This window comes from Hypanus sabinus, chromosome 5, assembly GCF_030144855.1.
Source record: "Hypanus sabinus isolate sHypSab1 chromosome 5, sHypSab1.hap1, whole genome shotgun sequence".
Taxonomy (NCBI): Eukaryota; Metazoa; Chordata; class Chondrichthyes; order Myliobatiformes; family Dasyatidae; genus Hypanus; species Hypanus sabinus.
In genome coordinates this window covers 121745445-121769326 of record NC_082710.1, presented here as the reverse complement: position 1 = coordinate 121769326, position 23882 = coordinate 121745445, and positions in this window count along the sequence as shown.

The following is a 23882-nucleotide window of genomic DNA, read 5'->3' as shown; positions in this document are numbered from 1 at the left end:
ATTCCTCAATGCCCTACCATTTACCCTGTATGTTCTATTTGGATTATTCCTGCCAAAATGTAGAACCTCACATTTCTCAGCATTAAACTCCATCTGCCAATGTTCAGCCCATTCTTCTAACCGGCATAAATCTCCCTGCAAGCTTTGAAAACCCACCTCATTATCCACAACACCTCCTACCTTAGTATCATCGGCATACTTACTAATCCAATTTACCACCCCATCATCCAGATCATTTATGTATATTACAAACAACATTGGGCCCAAAACAGATCCCTGAGGCACCCCGCTAGTCACCGCCCTCCATCCCAATAAACAATTATCCACCACTACTCTCTGGCATCTCCCATCTAGCCACTGTTGAATCCATTTTATTACTCCAGCATTAATACATAACCACTGAACCTTCTTAACTAACCTTCCATGTGGAACTTTGTCAAAGGCTTTGCTGAAATCCATATAGACTACATCCACTGCCTTATCCTCGTCAACATTCCTCGTAACGTCTTCAAAAAATTCAATAAGGTTTGTCAATCATGACCCTCCACACACAAATCCATGATGGCTACTCCTAATCAGATCCTGTCTATCCAGATAATTATAAATACTATCTCTAAGAATACCTTCCATTAATTTACCCACCACTGATGTCAAACTGACAGGTCCATAATTGCTAGGCTTACTTCTAGAACCCTTTTTAAAGGGTTAGTAATCTTGTGGCTTAGTTATTCAGTACAGGCAGCCCTCCTAATCCACAGTGGATTGGTTCTGGTTCCCCCCCACGGATAACAAAAACACGGATTCTGAAGTCCCTGTTTTAACGGTGGTCTTTAGGACCCAGCGGAACCCCAGACCTTATTTAAACTGTCTCAGTGTGGTGGACTTTAGGACCTGGCACAGCTCTGAATCCGCAGTGTTTCTGTTCATGAAAATAATAACGATCACGATTGAAAATAAAGTGGAAGTAATAAAGCGATCAGAAATGGGTAAAACACCATCGGTCATTGGAAAAGCGTTAGGCTACAGTTAGTCAACGATCGGAACAATTTTAATGGAGCATGTGAAAGGCCCTGCCCCGATGAAAGCTACAACTATTACTAAGCAATGCAGTGGTTTAATTATTGTACATACGTTTCTTAAGTGTTTTATATGCATAGAAAGGTAAAATCTATACTATATACTAAGACAAATGTTTGACTAACTGATGCTGAATAATATTGTTCTGATTCAAATCCAACTTAAAGACAAACTCAGAAACAGAACTTGTTCACAACCTGGGGACTGCCTGTACTTTTAAATCATCTCTAGATTACTTATAATACCTAATACAATGTAAATGCTATATAAATAGTTGTTATACTGTATTGTTTAGGGAATAATGACAAGAAAACAATAGTCTGTACGTGCTTAAATAACGAGTGCTGGAGAGAGAACTTCTGGGTTTTCCTGCTCCGCGGAGGGTTGAATCCATGCATGCAGAATCCGTGGATTTCATGAGATCTGCCTATCAATCTGTGCAAGCTAATTCCCACAAACATTGGGTAATCTATTTTTTTAGTAATGTAATTAAAGATGGGCAGAATGTGGAATACAGCACACTGCTTTTCTTTAGCAGAGTGCTGTCAGATCTTTAGCAAGCATTTGAGAGAGCCAGGGAAACTTGGTATAATGTCTCACACAAAAGATGGGATTTACAGCTATGGAAGATGCTTCAGTAACAAAAAATTCAGAAGTTGAGCTTATTGTCATGTATGCAAGGGTGTAGTGAAAAGCTTTCTTGTAGCTACATCACAGACCACATAGCTTCTGATGTCAACATCTAGAATAAATGCATAATATATGCACAAATTATACGCAGATTTTACAGAAAGAACACAATCTGAACAAAAAATTGTCCATGGAGTGCAAAGGGAAGAAGGAGTTCATAGTGTTGCTCTACTGAGGTAGTGATTAGTGTTGTGCAGGTTGGTTTAACAACCAAATGATTTAAGGGAAATAGGTGCTCTTGAACCTGCAGTGCTGGCCTTGAGGCTTCTGTACCTCCTGCTCAGTGGTACCTGCAAGCTTAAGGTCTGGAGATCACTGAAGATAGATGTAGTCTTCTGGAAGAAGTTGGTGGGGCGAGGGGTGTTTGTGATATACCATATAGGAATGTCCATGTTGATTTTTGTTCAGTGAGAGCTGGACTCCAAGATTCCTGAGTGAGAGTGCTGTCAACAGAGATGGCTAATTTGAGGAATATTTATCATATTGTTGCTTTTTTGTGGCACCTACAGAATCAGAATAGCCAATACCAGATTTCTTCATAGGTCTTGTAGTACTTATCACAAATTCCTGAAAATTGCCATGTCATGGCCATAAAGATTTGGAAATCTGCATCAGAAAAAGATTGTTGGAATAATTATTTCTTATTACTGATTCCACACTTTCACTGGACTTCCTACTGCAATTGTTGAGTTGCTAATCCAAGATCTACAGATTTCCGTCATAAATTTGTGTCTATTCATATGATGGGGCATACACTCTGGGGTAAGTTCTCAGAAAACAACAAAAAATAATGCTTGGTAGGTACTGCATCTAGAATATCACATAAATATCCACACCGTCAGGGAAGGGTAACAATATGGGAGGTGTTAAGAAACTTACAATGTGCATGATATAACTATATATAGGGCGTCACAGTAATGTACTGGTTAGCACAATGCTTTACAGTACAGTCATCCTGGGTTCAATTCCTGCCACTGTAAGTAAGGAGTTTGTACGTTCGCCCTGTGACTGTGTTGGTTTCCTCCTAGTCCTCTGATTTCCTCCCACAGTCTAAAATTGGTAGGTTGATTGGTCATTGTAAATGGTCATGTGATTAAGTTAGCATTAAATTGGGGAATTGCTGGGCAGTATAGTCAAAGCACCAGAAGAATCTGCTCCGTGCTGTATCTCAATTAAAAAAAAATGTTAATGGCTGGGAAAAACATGAGCATACCATAAATATTAGTTGTTAAACTACTACATATTTTGCACCCGACCCTTGACAAGTTCTCAGACAACTTCAATCTTTATGCTTAGTTCCCACTTCACTATCCATGAAAAAAAGTTCAGGTATGCCATACAGATTTTCAAGCTTTCATTTTCTCAGAGCCAGTCCTTGTTGTTAGTCTTTGAATAATTAAATGAACCTTGTTTTTAGAATACGAAATGAATATTTGCTAAATCTGCCATTGCTTTCTTCACAAACAGCCATTATTAACTCTGGTTACTCGAGCTTCAAATTCACTCTCCATCCTAGATACCTCTGTTTTATGATCAATAAATGACATTACAAGGAGCATGACTTTGTTTGTGAACAGATTGTTAGTATTTTCAATCATGCAATACCAGCTGCTCCATTTGTCAATCAACTTGGAGCAATGATCTCGTATTGCGTGATTAATAATTCTGTGATTGGCGTGTTTGCCATTTTATTTGTAAGCAAAGGGAAGCTCAAAGAATCACTGATCTATGATGGAAAATGCAAATATCATTCACATATGTTGTATTAGCAAAGAGATTTTCGGTAGCCATCCAGAATTGCAAGAAGGTATTTAAAATCAGAAAATAATCCTTTAACTTCAAATAGAATCATTGAATGACCCTGCAGAGAAAAATGTCCATTACAGTGTACTGGGTACTTGCTTATTTTTTTTCTCTTTCTTATTTCCTCTTTTCTACTCTGTAGTCTTTCATTTCTTCTTCATTTCAAGCTTTTGTTCAATTTTTATTTGAATGTGAGAATTTAATTTGTTTCTACGATCACTTCAGGAAGAACATGCCAGATCACCACAATTCACCATGAAGCAACTACTTTCAAGTACCACATCTGGTTATGATGACAATCACTTGAAATCTGGTTGCTGGCTTCTCTTATTCGGGAAACAATTGTCCTTATTTATTCTATCAAAATTGGTGTGAATTAAGTATAACCTTCCTGGAAAGTATAAGAGTTTCCTCAGTATCTCCTTATTGCTTAATTCTTCAACCTGGTATCATTTGAATAAATAAACTCCTCTTGGGCTTCCAGCCAGGTACAGGTATTGATTTTAACTGACATTTCAATGAGGAACTTTGCCATCTTCGTCAGGGATGATGCCTGGACATGTCTAGTCTATCGATGAGCAGTGTATATCGCCCAGACGAGATGCAGAGTGGAAACCTGCATCAAGGAGCACAGGAGGTGTATCCCTTTGGTAGCAGAACATAGCATTAGCAATAGCCATAGGAGTGACTTCGACAACACAAAACTACTGTGCAGCGTCAAAGGCTTTTGGGACCACCTGGTGAAGGAAAGCATTGAAATTAAACTAGAGGAAAAGAATTTTACCAAAGATAAAGCTCTAAGTAAGAACTGGAAATCGATTGTAAACAAAGTGGGACAATGGAAACCTGATTGGATGAGGACTAACCAATCAAGAGGGATGGACGACTGGGTATAAATACCACTGGACTGCATATGCCCAGGCATCATCCCTGATAAAGATGGCAGAGTCTGTCATTGAAATGTCAGTTAAAATTGATATCTGCACCGGGCTGGAAGCCCAAGAAGAATTTGTTCATCATATACAGCGGAAAAGCACTAGAACCTTTTTCTTGTATCATTTTAGTAAAATTATTCTGTACCTTTTCTAATCCTTCATCATATTCCTAAAGCATGGTGCATAGAATTTATCATCATACTGCAGCAGAGAACTCACCAATGTTTTAAAAAACTTTAGCATCACTTGCTTGCTTTTGTACTTTGCTCCACAATTTATAACATTAAAGAACCAATATCCCTTTTTATTAAAACTTTTCAAATTCTCCTACCATCTTTAGTGATTAGTCTACAAGCTCTACTAGAATCCACTTAAAAATACCATTTAGTACATTTGCCTTGTCATCATTCTTTCTACCAAAATATTTCATTTCACGCTTCATTGTATAAAATATTATCTGCTATGTGTCTTCTCAGTGTATCAGTCTGTCAATAACCAAATAAAATGATGAACTATCCTGCAAATTTCATCTCTTCTGTCATGGGATCCTAAATCCAACCAAAAACAAGCTCTGAAGGAATCCATTTAGTCCATTGAGTCTCAGTCAATTGAAAAAGATAACTTGAACTAATTCTAATTCCCGTTCCAATTAACCGGTCCATGGCTTTCTTTTTCACAATAATGAGTTCACTCTGAGGATGAAGGAGCAATACCTCATCTTCTGTCTAAGTAGCCTCCTACCTGATGGCATGAACATCTACTTCTTCTGGTAATTTTTTCACCTCCTCCTTTCCCCTCCTAATCCTCAATCTAGAATCTTACCTATTCTCCTCACCTATCATGTCTATCAGCTCCCCCAAATCCCCTCCTTCTTCCCTTTCTGTCATGGTCCACTCTCCTCCCCTTTCCTGTCTGATTCCTTCTTCACCAGCCCTTTATTTCTCCCACCCACCAGGCTTCACCTATCACCTTCCAGCTAGTCTTCCCTTCTCTCCACCCCACCTTCATATTCTTACAACTTCTCCCTTCCTTTTCAGTCCTAATGAAGGGTCATGGCTCAAAACATTGACTGTTTATCCATTTCCATAGATGCTGCTTGACCTGCTGACTTCCTCCAGCATTTTGTGTGAGTGCTCTGGACTTCTAGTATCTGCAGAATCTCTTGTTTTTATAATTCCTATGACTGCTGTGTGGCACCACAGGTCACTGATTTTCTAGTAGGCTTCCACGTAGTGTGGGATTTTCCCTCTATTGCCCCTTCCTGTAATTGAATTTCAGACTTCTAATGGTCTTTGTGTGAACAAAATCTATCTGATCCCTCTTGATGCATTATTATGCATAGCATTATGCATTCAATGGTGATAATCAAGAGAAATGCAGACATAATATATTCCTGAATCACTTCTGTTTTGACTTCAAAACCAAGTCCCCTATTGTCAACTTACTTACTTACTGCCCATTAAGCCACTGGCATTTAGGGCAGTAATGAAGGTCCTCCATCTCTGGCAGTGTTCAGAGCTTCCTTCATCATGTCAGGAGCTCACTCGTAGTCTGTTATCTATACTTCGATGTGTTTGACTCCTCTCCAAATCGCTCACTCCATCTCCAGCAGGAATACCACCAACTCCGTCTGTGACCCAGCTCAAACACGTTGCACCTCACAATGCCCCAGCATGGCTCAACTCCCAAACCAGCCACACCTCTGCCTGTATCCTCACAGTGGCAATGGTTCACTACAATTTGCTTCAGAAAATATGTTATAAGTAATGTTCTTAGTCAAATCTCTTGCCTTCCAAACTACCAGTAAGCTACTGCACATCTTCCGTAACACCATTTTAAACCAGGAGCTATCCATGTTTCTGCCCAAGTACATTTAAAAAATATGCAATTGTACCTGTTTCTACAGCTTCCTGTGCTTTATGAGCTCACAGCACTCTGTATGACAACGTTTCTCCTCAAGTTCCTTTTAAATCTTGCAACTTAAATCTATGCCCACTCATGGTCATTAGTCCATAACAAAAATGACAGAAATAGACCAAATGAAAAGGAAGCGCAGACATTATAGTGTGGAGTATCTAAAGTATACCTACTTGGGGAAAAGTATGTTCATTCATGTTTTTTATACTCCACTTGACAGTATATCTATCTATATACTACTAAAACTCGTGTGCTCTGTTTGTGACTTACAATTAGCGCAAACGGTGCATAACAGTGGCACTTTTTTTGACTAAATTGACTTAAAATGCACTAACTTACAGAATGCATGCAAAGTTCAGGGTTATATATTTGTATAACTTGCTTACTCATCAAGCAACAGACCCCACTTTCCACAACCCGAGCTGATTCCAGCTATAATGTAAACCGCGATGCGACACCACGACGCATGCGCACAGCCAGCCTCAGCAGCGACACCAACCTCAGTGAAAGGGCAGTGTTATCATGTCCATTTAGGAGATTGCCAACCACATCATCAAGAAAAATCAGCATCCTGGAGGCTTTGGTGTTACTGCTTCGTATCTTCTATTCAGCATTAGGGTAAAAAAACATGGACAGCCTAATTATGCTGCGTGGAAAGAGAAGTGAAACATTATGGTCAAGAGATTAATCCAAACGTCATCGGGAAGCAGCAAGGAAAGGGAAAGAACAAGAATCGGATGAGCCCAGGGCCTCACGGCTCCAGGATCAAAGAGTCAGGACAAAAAAGATGAGAGAAGAGACAGAGGAGGAGAGGCATGCATGTTTCCAGGATGACAACAGTAGGCACAGAAGGAGGAGAGAACAAGAATCGGATGAGGCCAGGGCCGCATGACTCCAGGATCAGAGAGAAAGAACAAATGGTAGAAGAGATGAAGAGACAAAGGATGAAAGAGCCGCGTGTCTCCAGAATGACAAGAACAGGCAGAGAAGGAGGAGAAAGGAAGAGACAGAGGAGAAAAGAAAAGATCAACTCGAGAACATGCCGCAAAGAGTGATTATTGCGAGAGTGGCCGAAGATGACAATGGCCACTTTCGACGACAATACCTCAACAGAGAAACAGCAAGGCAAAATACATGACTCACATGGTGTAACATTTCTGCTGATGTCGGTACAATGAGCAGAATAGGCACTGTCATGCCTTCCTATTCTCTGGAGAAACCGCAAATTTCTGCTGTATAAAGGGAAAAGTCAGGATAGGCAATTTGCAGCCTCTATCTAATGAACTCTTCAATTTATACAGCAATGATGAACCTATTGCAAATGAGTTCAGCAAGAGCATCAGGCAATACAATTGCCTCTTCCAAATGACATCCTTTGGTGCAAAAGAAGTCCTTCCAACTAGGAATGGATGGAATCCTTCTTTGATTATTCTGCCAGCAAAAACTATGCAAGAATGCACTGATTTCATCTACCCGACATTCGACAATCCAGCAGAACAGTTTTCAAGGAATTCTATCTTGGTTCCTCAAAATGAAATAAGGGAAAAAATAAACTTCACATGCATTAGACACTTCCCTGGAATCACGAAAGAATACTGTTCCTTCAATGCTGTAAGTGAAGGAGCTAATGCCACTCATTTTCCAACAGCATTCCTTGATTCAGTCAAACTCTCTGGACGGCCACCACATAAACTGGAACTGAAGAGGGGATCTCCCATCATTTCAATGAGGAACTTGGATCCACCAAGGCTTTGCAATGGAATGCGAATGATGGTGGAAGAACTGCACGTCAATCTCATCGTAAAAAAGATAAACGTTGGTGCTTTCAAAAATGACATTGTCATGATCTCAAGAATTACTCTCAATTTATCAGAAGGGGAAGATGTCCCTCTTCAGCGGAGCCAGTTCCCAATACAGTCATGCTTTGCTATGACTATACATTTGGCACAAGGCCAAACCATGGAGAATGTGTTGATTTATCTGGAGAAACCGGTATTCCAGCATGGTCAGCTATCTGTGGTATAAGCCGTGGAAAAAGAAATTAAAATATTAGAGTATTTTTGAAGAGTGGCAGGACAACCAGAAATATTATCATCAAAAGTGCCCTTCATTAAACGAGGAGGAGCTATATTTGTCTTGCTATGTGTCTGTCTTCTTTAATAAACTGAGATTTTCTTCTTTAATTTCCAAAGCATATCACATCAGACTGCACTACCTTTCTCTCAAAGAGTGCCCAACAGGTCACCTTGTTGTTTAGTAACCTTATAAGTTTATCTTTCAGGCCCTTGTGGTCCAAGAGAGAAAAAAACAGTCTAAGCCTTACATTATAACTCAAGCCTTCCAGTCCCAGTAAAATCCCATGAATTTCTTTCAGCTCCATTTAGAGCCCAACAGCATCCTACCTATACACTGCACTTCCAGGAATTCACTTGACCTGCACACTCAGTAATTTGCAGTCTGTTTCATTGCTTTGAAGAAGTTGACTGACTCTGTTGAAACTATTCTCCATTAAATATGATGTTGGAAAGGTAATAAAGAACATTGTGACTTTTTTCCACTGTGCAAGATACCATTCAGAGATTTCTTTCTGCAATCAAAAATTTTTATATGATTTCTTGAACTTTCATTTCAGCTCAAAGTCATTTTGTAGCGAGATCAGTTCTTCCTCCATCCTTCCTGTTACATGTCCAGGAACGGATTTATTACCCAATCTGGAATTTAGATCATGAGAAGATCCTGAAAGCTCTCTGACATATCCTTATGCAGCCCACCCAGTTGGACACAGTATAGAAGTTCATCTCTAGAATTCTTCCTTTCTCTTCCAGTTCAGAGAGGCTTGGAAATTGGAAAACTTCACTACATCCAAAGTTGCACTTAAATAGGGTTAACTCGGACAGAAATTTTGAGAAGTTTAATAAAATCAATCTTCAATTGAAAGGAAATTATGTGAATCTTGTCAACGTCAACTTTGTGAATACTTCTGACAAATAAGCGATATCATACCTAATATTCAAGAGTTAATTACTGAATGAAACATTTGAATCCTCAAAGAATTTTATCACAATTTCAGAAAGTTTGTAATGCATCTCAGGCAGATTCCTTTCGAGAACCACCTAACTTCTGCGCGCAACAGTAATTGTTCAAACTGTTCATCAGTCTCAATACTAAGCTTTTGAAATAGTCGAGAATTGAGAGTATGGGACTAAATTTTATTTCCCACTGTGATAACAGTATATAATGATTTGTGCAGCTGTTCACTTAGCTTTTTGCAACAAGATGATGTCTGGGAATTATGAATGGTAAGTATGTTAAGTACAGCTTTTTTGAAAAAAGTAATAACCTCACAGTTGTGTCCTGTCATTGATGGTGTCCCATCTGTTGCACAAACAAGAATGATGAGCAGTATGTACTTCTCTTTGAAAAATTGCTCAACATCCCAAAATATTGACTGCTTCTGTGTATCTGATTCAAGTCCCTTGCAAACATAAGCAAGAAAGCAAATTCTGCTGTCCTCAATATGTTGCATAATGTGTCTTCAATAATTTCAGACATTTCATCTATTAGTCTTTGAACAGCATTGTCCCTGAGTGGAAGCACTTTCGTTATTTTGTCTGCTTATGCAAAATCATACACAGAACCGACCTTACTGCTGAAAATAATCAGTTCCTCTTAATTATATAGGCCTTTCCATGTTTTTCAATGAGCAATGATATGTTGTATGAAGCATGCAGACCATCACTGTTTTGTTGTGAAGTTTTGCCAAACAAGTGTTTTCTCTTTCTGAAAGTTTACATGAAGTGACTGAAAATAAGTCAAGTTCTTGTTTGCTTTATCAGAGTGTATTGTCTTCAAATGTTCAAGGAGCTTGGATAGACTCAGTGCCTCATTTGAAAGAAAAAGCAAATTCATACACAGTGGCTGACATTGCTTGCTTGGTGCTGATATAAATACATATTTCAGATACTCCATACTATACTGTCTACACTTCTTTTTTCATTTGGTCTGCTTCTGATATTTTTTGTTATGGACCATGACCAATTTCCGATTGTTCGATCTCAAATGCTGCAAACAATAAAGGAGAAAGTTATGATGTCATCCTTGCTCAGACAAAACCTGAAGGTGCATGAAGTGGGACAACAATATTTTAGCTGGGCCATGGGCTAAACAAATGCAGTCAAGGACATTCAAAAGAGCAGATTTTGAACTTTACTACATGAATGCCATACTTTAATTCACAGGAAAAGCGTCACTGTGTGATTAGAGTATGGAAATTGCACTAGCTAATACTATACTACGGAAGTGAAGAAAAATAATGATAGTAATAACACAATTTCTTCAGTCCAGATGTTTTCATAACATGCTAAATACAATGGTGTCACTTTGCCTTTCAACAAATATAATGTGCTTCTAACAAAGCCTAGGAAACTGGTAGTTTAGCAAGTGATGAGGTGATTACATGAATATTATAATCAATTATGAGGCACTGAAGGTCAAATGGTTATAATAAGTAACCTTTTCTTAAATTAAGCCTGTAATCCCCCAGTTGCTCCTTGCTACCATACACTCCCACCACCATCCCCTTTATCTATATTGCACCTTTAGAAACTTCCACCACTCCCAGGACACCGCTATTGCCCAGTTTGAGAACCACTGGTCAAGAGCATGTGTGGATTTTTGCTCACATAAACAGCACTTCTTCAAAAAAATGCACACGTCAGATATGCTTTATTGCACCTTCAATGATAGGCATACTGAACTCTCACACTTTCATTGAACACACTTTCACATTTTCAGCCACACAAAGTTACTTGTTGACTATGTAGTGTTTTTGTGGAATTGCTCTCTATTTTTTACCTCAAGCTCATCTCTGATCAAAAATATTTCACACTGATTAGTGTCCTTTCCAAACTGATGGCACTTCAGTACAATTCTCAGAGCATCACCCACCATGATAATAAATTTTGCTTAAATTCCTTATACACAAAGTAATTCCATGGCAACATTCAGATAGCACTATTAACTTGCGAATATAAAGGTGCCCTTCATGTCTTCTGGTCCATCTCTGCACGTACAGTGCTTGTAACTTGCAGAAATCACTGAAGATACTGGATTAAGAAATCCCATGAAATCCACAGCATTAATTAGGCAGTGATGCAGCCTGCTCAAATCTCAAATAGTATGAATGTAGTGAATATAAAGAAAGGGTTTTGAACAAAAGTTGTTGATGTGTCAGTTAATTCTTTGAAAAGGAATAAATTCCTGACTGAGAATGGGAATTAACTCTAGAAATTGCTGATACCAATAGCTTGAATTTGAAAATGTGGTGCACTAAATACTCTGAAGTCTTGTTAATTTTGAAACCAGGAGATTTGTGCAGAATATTCCCTTAGGAAATGAAATAGATGGAGTTAAGATTGCATATGCTGTAGTAAAAGATTTTGTTTGAGCAGCCGAGTGTTTTTCCCTCATTTGATTTTTTCTTCTCTTCTTAGGTGGTTTGATAGCAATTATCAGTTTAGTAAATGTTAATTAGCACAAGAAGTCCTTATTATGTTGCTCCTGAGCAACATTATTCACAATCATGGTGCCAGTTCCCATAAATTAATGATTTCACAAGAATGCTCCCCTGTGGAATTATATAATGTTTGCCCTCAAAAGGCAGAGGGATGCTGAAGATTCATGATGTTATGAGGGGCAAAGCTTGAAAAGATAAGAGTTTTTTTTTCTCAGAGCAGAGGCATCTGGAACCAGAAAGCATAAATTAATGGTGAAAGTGTAGAAATTTTGAGGAGATCTAAAGAGTAGGTTTTCATAGAACTTGATTGTTATCTGAAATTACTCCAGAGTTGAAGGTAGAAGCAGATTCAAATGCTGTATTTAAAAACAACTGGGCATGTAGCTGAATACAAGCAGAAGAGATGCAAATGGATTTAATATGTTGTAGGTAAATGGGATTAGGGAGAATTAGAATAATTTTAGCATGAATAATTCTGATTCTATACAATGTTTATCTAATATAGTACCATCCTAATACTTCTAACTATGCAAATTTACTCCATTTATCACCATGGATTAACATTAACATCTCACAGAAAGGGATGATAATCACTTCGATTTTGCCAGCTCCTATACTTGAGTGTATTTTACTTGGTATGTTTAATAGAAAGTTGGTAAAATGGACTTCGGGCTGTCCATGGCAGAGTTGCCCAGTGATAAACAAGTGGAACTTGTAAAGTTCCTTGGTGAATGGCTATGAAGGGGTTTAGAATTGATGGCTTGATCAACATATTGGTTCCATTGCTCTAGTAATGCCCAGTTCTCTTATTATCCTTTACCAGACCGGTCCTTGGTATGCCTTTCATTTCTAGGTGTAGATCCTTCCTCTTCCAGGGATGAGATCCCCAGAGCTTATGTTGGTGTTGTAAAGGACTCAATTAATCATTCCCAACAATCTGAGAGTGCAGGAGATGCATATAAGCATAACCAAATAACTTAAGCCTAATTTATTATCATAAAATAGAAAGCAGAAACAAACTACACAAAGAACTATATAACAAGTCAAGTAAGTTTCTGGGCTCGCGATTATTTGCCACCACTTGATTGTGGCTGTTGTCATGGGAGCTCCAATTTCTAAGTCGCTCATGAAACCATCCCATGGTCCTAGGCACCAATCATGATTTCCTGCCCTTGAATGAATAAATCCTTCATTTATACAAAGTATTCAATTACATAGAGACACCCAGAGACAGACAAACTCTTTGATCTTACATTAACTCAGTCTGTTTCTACCAGACAACACATCCTGTCATTAACAGAGTTCAGCATGTCCTCATTAACTAATTAGACATTTTAATGGTCATTCCTCATTCATTAGTCCCCCGACGTCCAAACACATTTTCCTTGAATTTACAAAGGGGATTAATGTTTATACATATAAGTGATAAGCCTAAAGAAAGAATCAAGTTAAAAACAGACATTCTACAGACATTAAGAGACATTTATTCGCTAACAGAGCTCATATGCTAAGATTAGAAAAGGTTAAGTGTTTCTTTGACCTGGCAGGCATTCATTCATTGTAGACAAAATTCAATATGCCACAGGTGCTTCTGCAGCACTGTGTTTTTTACGGCATGAGGTTTCTAGCCCCATACTGAATCTTTCTTTTGTAGCCAGACTTAGGGCTGTCCATGGCAGAGTTGCCCAGTGATAAACAAGTGGAACGTGTAAAGTTCCTTTATGAATGGCTATGAAGGGGTTTAGAATTGATGGCTTGATCAACATATTGTTTCCATTGCTCTAGTAATGCCCAGTTCTCTTATTATCCTTAATTATATGCTGTCAACATTTCTCAAACAAATACTGGATGAGAATTAACTTCTATCAGCTCAATCCTGGCAACATCAAATTAATCCAATTTAGCTCCTGTCACAAATATTGTTGATTCCATTTATTTCCTAGCTGATCACTCAACCTAAAGATGCTCTGCTGTAACCATGGTGTCCTGCTTAACCCTGAGCTCAAATCTTATATTCAGCTTGTTGTTAAGACTGCTTAATACCATCTCTAGGACATCACTGTACTGCCACTACCTCGTCCCAGTTGTCATTGTTGTTCACAACTATGCTTTCATTGTCTCAGGTGTGCTTCATACAATGTTCTCTAGTAAGGCTTACCATGTCTTTTCTGTACTGATCCTATTTCATCTGAAACATTGCAGCAGATATTCTGTTCTATTGGCTTATTTTACTTCCAATTAATGTTCACACATCTTTGAGTGCGAGTTTAGCTTTATGTCTGAAAGATATCATATTACATTGTTCCTTCTGCTTTCAATTGAGATTTTTTTTTCAAATTGTTCAGAACTTCACAGAACTAAATTTCACTTTAGCATACCTGTAATTAAAAACTTACTGGAAGACCTTGCAGTGGTCTTGCATAAGCATTAATTATGCATCAATTGACACCCAAGACTGTGTACTAGGATTCTGCTTTCTATAAAACTCCCAATATAATCTTTTTTGATTTTTGATGTCCAAACCATGAATCCTTTTAGCTTAATGTCTTTTTGCTTAATATTATAACAAGGACACGAATTGACAACTCATGGAAGGAAGTCTGGAAAGTTGTTCACTTTGAAATTTATCTTTTTTTTTGCTAATCTATCCATGTGCCATCACAGATAATAAAATAACTAAAGTAACTGGGCCCAGAATATACGCACTCTTACAACTCAAATATATCTTAATTTCACATGGGCATAGAGAATAGTATGGCCCCCATCACTCACACTGTTCTGAAGCCAGGACTGATGACCACATACAGAATTGATTTTCAGTAATGGATATTGACCATTGGTAAATTGTATATGTTTGAACACCTTAGTTGCAAGATCAATCACAGTTCACAATCGAGGTGTTAAAAGTAAATCGACAACTCAGCTGACAACCGATGGTATGTTGAAGTTAGTAAAGCAATTGCCCCTTAGCTGTTGGCCGCATTTCATAGCCTTCTGTACTTCCGGTCTCATCTGTCTCAGGAACCCCCTACTTTGTAAATGGAAGCAATATTCTTCAAGGCTGATTACATACTTCCACAGTCTCTTTCACCTATCTGTCTGCAGTTAGCAAGATTGGCTCCAGCTCTCTCACTTCAAAAATCTCCCTTGTCTAGGGTTGAGTACACACTGCCACAAACATCCTCAACTGGATGTTGTTTTCAACTCTTGCTCTACTGCCTTTCACACATTCATAAAATCATATATCAGTAATCCTGTTTCTATTAACGATGACTTTGCTTTCTCCCAACTAGAGTGTATTCAAACACTGAAATAGTTCTTCTTGGCAGAACTATTATTAAATCAGCAATTTGTAACTGCATGTGAATAAGCAATGTCTCACTGTTAAGTTTCCAAGTTTGTGTTTTTAACTTTAGGTCTTTATGCGATAGTCCCTGTACAATCAGAAGATTTGAGGTTCCCAGTGTTGGTTGTCCATTGTGTCCAGCGATGACCGGAGACCTGTGCAGGAGAGCTTGAAAGTGGAAAAGCTATTGCACTTCGGCAGTTCCACTCTCTCAACCTCAGAAGTCCAGGTCCAGTGGTATGACAAGCATCACAAACTGGAGTCTTACTTGGTTGCAGTGGATGACCACGATGTCTTCTGTGCCCTGTCATGCCCTTTGACCCCCCCCCTCCCCCGGAGCCTTCCTAGCTGTTGGATCTCACTGTAGATCTTATCCATCCAGTCCACTAGAGATGACTTTGCATACTAGGACAAACATGCACCTATCTCACCAGACTAAGACACTGCCAGTTACCCTTACCTGTCAATGTGGTGTACTAGGGTGCAGTTGCAGTTGCATGCAAACAGCTATTTTGAGCCTCAGGTGAGAGCTGAATGCCTGGTGGGTGCCCACAGTGAGTCAGCTGTCCTGGGATGGACATGACAAGCCCTTTCACCAAATTTTTTACCACCCTCTGGACACTCCATACGACCCTGAGGCTATTTCTGCCCTTAAGATTTCAATTTTGTTTCTTAATTTCTTCTGCCATTTCACTGTTCTCATTCCATTACTCAATTTTGTGTTTCTATTAGTGAGTATCTCTATTTTGGAGCCAATACACTGCACTGCTGTATGTTATTTTGTGTAGTTCTTCAAATGTTTAAAGTTTTCCTAAGTATTGTGGCAATATAATATTGTTGAGAGTGTTAACAATTTTGCTAATTTTGATTACAAGCTTTGTTTTGGTATGTACCCACATATTCTATTAGAATGGTATTAAATGCTAGGATAATCTTTGCTGTAAGCTCAGCTTCATCATTTTGTTGTTGCTATTACTATCACATTGTGGAGCAGTTGTTGAAGTACAGTAATTCTATTTTCATCAGGGCTTGGTGGGGGGGGGTCTGGGCTATATTATTATTTTCTTGTGGTCTTTAGGTTGGATTCCTTCTAGCTCTTGTGCAACATGTTTTAGTTGGTTCAATGTGTCTGGAGGATTAAGTTATTTTTAGCTGTCACTCTACATCGATTGTCCATTTACTTGCATGGAGGGATACTGTGCTATAAACTATTGAAGTTTGTCCCTGTATACTGTCTTAACAGTCTCAAGCTACTTTACTCAAAAATACACACATATTGTGAATGTGTTTAATTCTAATGATCATTTCATGTGTGCCTTTCCTCTTTTAGCTGTTTGTGTGGTCCCAGTTGTAAGTGGACTGCTCCCCTGAGAAACACCTGCTGCTATCCAGCCTGAGGTGTTGGTGGGCTGCTTTGAATGCTGCTTTTATCTTTTCTTGGGTTTCCTGTTGCCTGCCCCCCTATTCAGCAGCGCACCACTAGTGGATCACTTACTGTCACATCCAGCACCAGCTCCAGACATGCCCTGGTGAACCCTAGGCAGCGGCCATATCACACCGTTCCATCTCTCCAGTTCTAAAGCAAAAGCGTATTACTTTTTATACCTACAGTCAGGATTTGGTTTCAGCTGCCCCTAGTATGGAGAATGGGCGCTGACCAGAACACCACCCAATCTTGGTACAGACCTGTCTGGGTTTCTTTTTTCCTGTTTTGGTCCACTGGTGGTATTTTTTTTCCCACCAGCCCGGCACATCAGAAGAGCATTCCACAACCACTAACAGGGGAAGTGCCCTTTTGGGGGACAGAAACTCCTCATGGATTATTATTATTATTAATAATAATAATTAGGATTTATCTTATCAGTATGGGGTTCAAAGGTGAAGCCCAGTATTTGCATATACAAATGATAATGAGTTTTTTAGACACTGATTTTAGCTATATGCACTCAATGGCTACTTTATTGGGTACATCTACTCATTAATGCATGTATCTTGTCAGCCAATCATGTGGTAGCAACACAATGCAGAAAACTATGCAGACATGATCAAGAGGTTCAGTTGTTGTTCAGACCTAACATTAAAATGGGGAACAAATATGATTTAAGTGACTTTGACTGTGAAATGATTGTTGGCACCAGACAGCGAGGTTTGGGTATCTGAGAAACTGCTGATCTCCTGGGATTTTCATGTACAACAATCTCTAGATGGTTTAAAAACAAAATACATCCAGTGAGTGGCAGTTCTGTGGGCAAAAGCACTTTGCTAATGAGAGAGGTCAGAGGAGAATGACCAGATTGATTCAAGCTGACAGTAACTCAAATAACAATGCATTACAACAGTGGTATACAGAAGAGCATCACTGAATGCACAACACATCATACCTTGAAGTGGATTGGCTACAGCAGCAGAAAACCACAGACATACAGAAAGTATCTAATAAGGAGGCACCGTGTACAGTATTACAGATATAGTAACGGTGAAGGTGTGGTGTAGATAGATACAATAGATAAGCTGCAAGGGACAAAATGAGTTAGATTGAAAGATTGAGAATTTATCTTTATTGAATATGAGTTCTGTTCAAGACTCTTATAGCAATCGAACAGAAGCTGACCTTGAGCCTGGTAGTAAGTGTTTGCTGGCTTTTCTATCTGCTGTTCAATGGAAAAGGGGAAGAGTGGAAGAGATCTTTGATATGTTGGCTGCTTTTTCAAAGCCATAGAGTGTCTATACAGGTACAATGGTGGGGAAGCTGGTTTTCATTGCTGTCCACAGCTTGCTGCTGTTTCTTGCAGTCTTGGTGAAGCAATAGCATACCAAGCCATGCCACATCGGGATAGGATGCTTTGTTTAGTGCATATTTAAAGAAAATTGTTGATATGTTGAACGGTTTCACCCTACAGAGGAAATAAACGTGTGTGTTCTTCCTTGGCCAAAGCATCTGCATGTTTGCAACAGCTGTTAAGGGATATTTTAACCTAACCACTTGAAGCTCCCATCCATCTCCACTTCGGCACCACTGATAAACACAGGAGTGTGTACTCCACCCAGCTTCTTAAAGTCAATGAGCAGCTGTTTTGTTTTGCTGACATTGAGCAAGGGTTTGCTATTTTGACACTATACTATTAGCTACCACTTTCCTGCAATCCAACTTGTCACTGTTCAAGATACAGCTCACAACAGTGCCTCGGCAAACTGGTATATGAAGTTAGAGCAGAACCTTGCTTCAGTAGAGAATAAAATGAGATGAGTGAATTGGATACTAAAATAAGTATTATACCTCATTACGATATTAATGTACGATATTATCCATCACCGATTTCCTGCTGCTGTATTCCAAACTTGATCACTGCAAATGTAAACTCAATGTTTCTGTCTTTCCCTGAGAATAGAGGCAACAAATTATTCATTTTCATGGGCTGCTTTGTCAAAGCTGCCAGCATTGTTGGTGGCACGGAGCCCTCATTTGGGTCCTGGTAACACTTCTTTCCTGAGAGCAATATAATTTTGACGTGTTATGGTGCTGGTTTTTTGAGCCAAGAAAACAAACATGGAAGTTTGCCCAGAAACTGCAAACAAATCTGCATATCATTTCACGGGTGAGAGTTTATGTGTTGGAGAGAGTGTGGTATTTTACTGATGGATGTTGATTTGCTGAGATGATTCTACTGAAATTTATCCAGAAGGGATTTACATGATTTGTATTAAGAAATGCAATACCTCAATTCTTCCGAAAAACACACACCCTTTATCTGAAGGCTTAACTAAAATATGGCTGGACTAACATCTAAGGTATTCATAGCTTTAGACCTTCTAAAGTCATCTAATTTCCACAACATTGATTAGCAAAGCTGATCAAGTTCAAGTTCAGTTTATTATCATTCAGCCACACACATGTATACCACCAAACAAAACAATGTTCCTCCAAAAAAAAGTGCATAACACACACACACAACACAGAAAGTAAACACAAAGTACACTGCAGATGCTGTGGTCAAATCAAGATGTACAAACAAGCTGGAGCAGCTCAGCAGGTCAGGCAGCATCTGTGGAAATGAGCAGTCAACATTTTGGGCCAAGACCCTTCGTCAGGACTAAAGAAGGAGGGGGCAGGGGCCTTATAAAGAAGGTGGGGGGAAGGAGGAAGGTGCCAAATGAAAAACCAATCAGAGGAAAGTTCAAAGGGTGGGGGAGGGGATAGGCAGGAAAGGTGAAGAAGGCAGAATCATGAGAGAGGTGATATGCAGCTGGAAGAGGAGGCAGAGTGAAAGTGGGATGGGGGAAGGGAGAGGGAGGAAATTACCAGAAGTTGGAGAATTCAACGTTCGTACTAAGGGGCTGGAGGTTACCCAGACGGTATATGAGGTGTTGCTCCTCCAACTTGAGTTTGGTCTCATCCTGGCAGTAGAGGAGGCCATGTATGGACATATCTGAATGGGAATGTGAAGCAGAATTGAAGTGAGTGGCAACCGGGAGATCCTGTCAATTGTGGCAGACGGAGTGGAGGTGCTCGGCGAAGTGGTACCCCAATCTGCGTCGGATCTCGCCAATATAGAGGAGGCCGCACCGGATGCAACAGATGACCCCAACAGACTCACAAGTGAAGTGTTGCCTCACCTGGAAGGACTGTTTGGGGCCCTGAATGGTGGTAAGAGAGGTAAGAAAGTGATATTACCATGAATAAATTAATTGTGTTGCCTTTATGGCTTTTGTTTAGTTTATTATATTTTCGCTTTAGTAATTTGTTTGTTATCATTTTCTAGTTAAAGTTAAGATTGTTTAAAGTAAATTTGTTGTCTGTGATATATCGCAGCATGCAATGACGTCACACCCGGTTTTGCCGCGTCTTGTGGGAAAATACCGGTTTGGAGAAACGGGAAGGAGGGGGCTCACATGTGCAGGATCAGCGTGAGAAAAGTTGTCTTTCTCCACACTAGAAACATCAGTGAAGCAACGCCGTAAGTTCATGAGATAATCGATATGTTGAATTTAAAATGTTAACGCTGATTCTGATAAAACTAATGACAGTGATAAGGTTTATGTTTTTGTTATTTAAAGAGTTGCGGATAGTTTGTGTTGAAGTGTATTTAAAGCAGTCGATGGCATAGGTAGATTCTGACTGTATGTTGCACTTTAATGTAATATAGTTGTTGTAGTTTTACTTTTGCAAGCATTTATGATGTAAATGTGATATCAAGAAGGAAACAAATACTGTATATATTTTGTATTGTTTTATCAACAGTTTTCACCATATGTTAAAGTGGAAGAGTGAACAGTAAATGGTTAATCTTACTGGGACCGCCTCATTGATTGGTTTAAGCTTGGTGTTTAGTTCAGAGTTCTTTTACATCTCTGCAAGAACACTACATTAATAATAAGGTGCATATACAATACAAGTTAAAAAGTAAACTGTATAATGCTACTGGTGCTTCATGCGTGATGAGACTTGGGTGGTGGCTAGGGAATTCAGTAATCTTACGACTGAAGGGTAGAAGCTTTTCCCCATCCTAATAGTTTTGTTGTACTGTTGCAGTACTTCTTACCTGATGGTAGGGGATCAAAGAGATTGTTATATGGATGGGAGCAATCATTGACAATGCTAAGGGCCGTGATTCTGATCAGTATCTCTAGTGGGTGGAGGCAAGACCCCAATGATTCTCTCAGCCGTTCTTGTAATCCATTGTAGGTATGTGTAATTCCCATGACAGATGGTGCTGCAACTGATCAGAACACTCTCGATGGTGCTCCTGTACAAAATAGTTAAAATGGTGGTGGAGGGGAGCCTCACTCACCTCAATCTCCCCAGGAAATGGAGATGCTTTCTTGACCAAAGAGGTGGAATTGAGGGACCAGGTGGGACTGTCTGCTGTGTGCACTCCCAGAAACTGCCACTGCTGTTGATGCGGCTAATCACTTTTGTGCCATCAGCAAACTTGATGATTCATTTCAAACTAGAAATAGCAGAGCAGTCATATGCTAGAAGCATGAACAGCAGCGGGGTCAGAACACAACTCTAGGGAGTGGCAGTGCTTACTACTTAGTGCACGATGGTTAAAAGTTAAAGTCTGTCCCGAGCCTTATAGGCTCATCAGGCCAGTGCTTATGCCAGTTGCCATGGCGTGAAGCGACTGAGAATACGAGACTCCCCTCCATGTGGCAATGTGTGTTTAAGTGCTTTGCACAAGGACATAACACATTGCCTTGGCTGGGGCTCGAACTCACAACCTTCAAACCACTAGTCCAATGCCTTAGCCACTTGACTACATGCCACACCTTAGCATGATGGAGCTACAGATATTTCTGCCAACATGGACTGGCAATGGACTTTCTGTCATGAAGTCTAACATCCAGTTACAGTGAGACATATTGAGACCCAATGCAGACAGTACACCCACAAGCTTCTGAGGAATGATTGTATTAAAATCATAAGACCTTAAGACATAGGAGCATAAGTAGGACTTTAGTCCATCTAGTCTGCTCCCTATTTTATCATGGCTGATTCATTTTTTCCTATCAGGCCCAATCTCCTACCTTCTCAATGTATCCCTTTATGCCCTGAACAATCACAAATCTACCTGTCAACCTCTGCTTTAAATATATGTACAGACTTGCCCTTCACAGCTGCCTATGGCAATGAATTCCACAAATTCACCACTCTCTTGCTAAAGAAATTCCTCCTTATCTCCATTGTAAAAGGACACCCCTCTATTCTGAGGCTGTGACTTCTGGTCTTAGGCTCTCCTACAATAAGAAAAGTCCACCCCCATCCACTCTATTAAGACCTTTCATCATTCAATAGGTTTCAATGAGGCCACCCCACATTCTTCTGAATTCCAGTAATTACAGGCCAGGAGCCATCAAATGCTCTTCATATGACAAGCCATTCAAACTGGAATCATTTTCATGAACCTGCTTTGAGCCCTCTGCAGTTGCAACACATCCCTTCTAAGATAAGGAGCCCAATACTGCTTACAGAACTCCAAGTGAGGCCCCACCAGTGTTTCATAATGTCTGAACATTATATCTTTGCTTTTATATTCTAGTACACTAGAAATGAATGCTAACATCACATTTGCCTACCAGAGACAAAATTTGCAAATTGTGCCTTGGGAAATCCTGCACAAGCACTCTCATGTCCCTTTGCACCTCAGTTTTTTGTATTTTCTCTCCATTTAGATAATAGTCAACCCTTTCCTTTCTTCTACCTCAGAATATGACCATACACTTCCCAACATCGTATCCATTTGCCACTTCTTTGTCCGTTCTCCTAATCTATCTAGGTCCTTTTGTAGCTTCTCAACCTCCTTAAAACTACCTGCCCCTCTACCTATCTTCGTATCATCTGCAAACTTTGCAAAAAAACCATCAATTCCATCATCTAAATCATTTACATATGACATAAAAAGAATTAGTCCGAACACAGATCACAGTGGAATATCAGTATTCACCAGCAGCCACACCAGAAAAGGCTCCCTTTATTCCCAAACTTTGCCTACTGCCATGACATAATCCATGCTAGGATCTTCCCTGTAATACCTTGGGCTGTAATAGCTGTTCCCTGTAATAGCTTGTAAAGCATCCTCATGTGTGGCACATTGTCAAAGGCCTTCTGAACATCCAAGTGCATAACATCAACCGATTCTCCTTTGTCTATCCTGCTTATTATTTCTTTAATGTATTCCAATGACATTGTCAGGCAAGATTTTCCCTTGAAGGAACCATGCTGACTATGGCATATTTGATCACATGCCCCCAGGTACCCTGGAGACCTTATCCTTAATAAATGACTCCAGTATCTTCCCAACCACTGACTAACTGGCCTATAGTTTCCTTTCTTCTGCCTCTCTCCCTTCTTGAAGAGTGGAGTGATACTTGTAATCTTCCAGTCTTCTGGAACCATTCCAGAATCTAGTGATTTTTGAAAGATCATTACTACTGCCTCCACAATCTCTTCAGCCAGCTCAGTAAGAACCCTGGGGTGTACAGCATTTGGTCCAGGTGACTTACTATCTTCGGACCTTTCAGTCTCTCAAGAACCTTTTCCCTAGTTGTGGTAAATTCACACACTTCATGAGCCCTGACACCTGGAGCTTCCATAATTTTGCTAGTGTTTTGCTCAGTGAAGACTGATGCAAAGTACTTATTCAATTTGTTTCCATTTCCTTGTACTCCATTACTACCTCTGCAGCATCATTTTCCAGCGGTCTGATATCTACTCTCACCTTTCTTTTATACTTCATGCATCTGAAGAAACTTTTGATATCCTCTTTATAATATTGGCTAGCTTCCTTTCGTATTCCATTTTTATCTTCTTAATGACTTTTTAGTTGCCTTCTGGTGGTATTTGAAAGCTTTCCAATTCTCTAACTCCCATCAATTTTTGCTCTATTATATGCTCCCTCTTCGGCTTATACGTTGGTTTTCACTCTTCTTGTTAGCCATGGTTGTGTCATCTTGCCTTTAGATTACTTCTTCCTCTTTGGGATGTATACTTCCTGTGTTTTCCAAATTGCTTCCAGAATTTCAGCAATAGCTGCTCTGCTATCATCCCTGCCAGTGTTCTTTTCCAATCAATTCTAGCCACCTCCTCTCTCGTGGCTCT